We start from the raw sequence: 2,735 nt of genomic DNA, 5'->3' as shown, positions 1-2,735 counted from the left end.
GTACTTCCCAGAACTTCTGCTGCCAGTGTCCTTGTCCTCACTGTGAGACAGAGCCACCCCCCAACACACAGGAGACCCTCCAACACTAGCAGGTAGGTCTGGTTCAGTTTCCTATGGGGGTCACTGCTCCTTCTCCTGGGTCCCGATGTGCACACTACTTTGTGTGTGCCCTCCAAGAGTGGAGTCTCTGTTTCCCCCAGTCCTGTCAGAGTCCTCCAATCAAATCCCACTAGTCTTCAAAGTCTGATTCTCTAGGAACTCCTCCTCCCATTGCCAGACCCCCAGGTTGGGAAGTCTGACTTTGGGCTCAGAGCCTTCACTCCAGTGGGTGGACTTCTGTGGTATAAGTGTTCTTCAGTTTGTGAGTCACCCACCCAGCAGTTACGGGATTTGATTTTATTGTGATTGCACCCTTCTTACCATCTCATTGTGGCTTTTCCTTTGTCTTTGGATGTGGGGTATCTTTTTTGTTGAGTTCCATTGTCTTCCTGTTGATAATTGTTCAGCAGTTAGTTGTGATCCTGGTGCTTCACAAGAGGGAAGCTATGGAAATGTCCTTCTACTCTGCCATCTTGAACCCAAGGAGCTATTTCCATAGAGATTTAATGGAACAGATCAATAAGGGAAAGTATTAAAAGGCAACTGGAAGAATAAAGAAGCTGTGCAAATAAATATCCTGTTGATCAGTGGACATTAATGAGTCTTCTCAGTAATTCAGTAATTTGCTTTAGGACCCACCTAGGAAACACCCCATCCTATCTTTTAATGTTTAGAATATTTGATTATTTGACAAAATAAACACGTGACCTATACTTTGATTAGAATGTTGTATATATTTTATTCAAGTGTATTGTGAAAGCTCACAATTCCAGTTTCAAGAATTTTTATAAATAATTCATTCACCAAATATTTATTGAATATATACTATGTTTTAGGCGGGAGATACAATAGTGAAAAAAACAGGCAAACAACACAGCTGTCCTAGAGCTTAAAGTCTAGTAAGGAGACTGACAATAAACAAAATTAATAAGTAATTTTATAGTATATTAGTGAAAATAAAAAAATACAAAAATAAATCTGGGAAGGAGGATTTGGAACTTGTAGGTGACTATAATTTTAAAGGGGAAATTGAGAAAAGTGTCACTGAGAAGGTAGTGTTTGAGCAAAACCCACTTTTGCTCAAAGGTAAAGCAAGTCATACCAACATCTGGAGAAGAGAACACTCCAGGCAGAGTTTATCAGACATCTCTTATGCATCCCTGAGATGCTCTTGGCCTCATCTGTGTCTTGTTCCACTACTGTGGGGACTCTAACTCATTTCATTTCTTTCCTTCTGCCCCAGGGCTTCCTGTTTTTACTACTGCAGAACCTGGGGCCCTAAACCCACACATTTGCCAGTTGGAAGTGCTGGGGAATTGTTACCCAAAGGGATAAACTTAAACTAGTGCAAAAGAGAATTCTGTGGATAAATTCTTCGCTCTTTAGGTTCCCCAGGAACACGGCTGCTCAAAGTGCAGTCCGGAGAACTGAACAACTAATAGCACTAAATGGAAACCATGCCTTGGTTCTCTTTCCTTTCCCACATGTCTCTTCTTGTCCCTGAAACTGGATTCCCTGATTATCACATAAGCTCTACGCCTCTGTTTCTCGGTGGCTGAAGCTAAAACACAAATGGGAAAAAAAGGACAAAATCCTGAGATAGAAATCCAATTGGCAAGCTTAAGAACAGCAAGAAGGCCATTGAGGTAAGACTAGATGGAGCAATGGGAAGAATAAAAGGAAATTAAGTCAGAGGTAATGAAGGTTCCACCATATACGGCTTTATAGATGTTGATGAACTTAGGCTTTGGTTCCGATTGAGGTAGAAAGTTATTGACATGCTGACTTATGATTTAACAGGATTCCTCTGGGCACACTGTTAACAAGAGACTGAAGAGGAGTGACGGTGAAAGTGAAAACCCAGTTAGGAGTTTTCTGACACAATTCTGTTAAGAGATGATGGTGGTTTTGGCCAGTAGCAGCAGAGTTGAAGGAGATGTGTGGGTTTCTGGTTCTATTTTGATGATATATATAGATCAGGACTTTATGGAGTAAGAAGGAAGGAAGAAGCAAGGACAACTCCAAGGTATATCTGATTTGATATGAGTCGAAAGGAGGAAAATGAGGAAAGAGTAGGTATGGGGGGAAGCTCAAGGATTCAGTTTTGGACATACTTAGTCAATAAACCATAAACTCCCAGTGGAGATATCAGGAAGCAGTGTCATATCTGTGCCTGGATTTCTAGGGAAAGTTCCAGGATGGCACTCATCGAAGTGTTGTTAAGATTTAAAACCACGAGACTGAATGAAATTATCATAGAAGTAAGTGTAACTAGAGAAAAGAAGAGGTACAGTACTGAGCCTCAGGACACTTTGCCATCAAAGTGAGGGAGATAGAGAGGAATCAGCAACAGTAGTAGGTGAGGATGATGACAACCAGGAGAGAGTGGTGTCCCAGAAATCCAGTGAAGACATCACGTCAAAAAAAAAAAAGAGGATAAAATGAAAGAAATAAACATGATTTATTGTGCCATATAACGCTGAAAGGACAAATAGGATGAGTACTGAGAATTGACCTTTGGATTTAGGAACTGGAGCTTACTGCTGAAAATAATACTTTTATTGGAAATAATAGAGACAAAAGCATGGCTTGAGTGGGTTTAAGAGAGAATGGGAGAAGAGAAACTAGAGGTAGTG

This window comes from Physeter macrocephalus, chromosome 8, assembly GCF_002837175.3.
Source record: "Physeter macrocephalus isolate SW-GA chromosome 8, ASM283717v5, whole genome shotgun sequence".
Lineage (NCBI taxonomy): Eukaryota > Metazoa > Chordata > Mammalia > Artiodactyla > Physeteridae > Physeter > Physeter macrocephalus.
The sequence above is the reverse complement of the archived record's forward strand: the minus strand, read 5'-3'. Positions refer to the sequence as shown.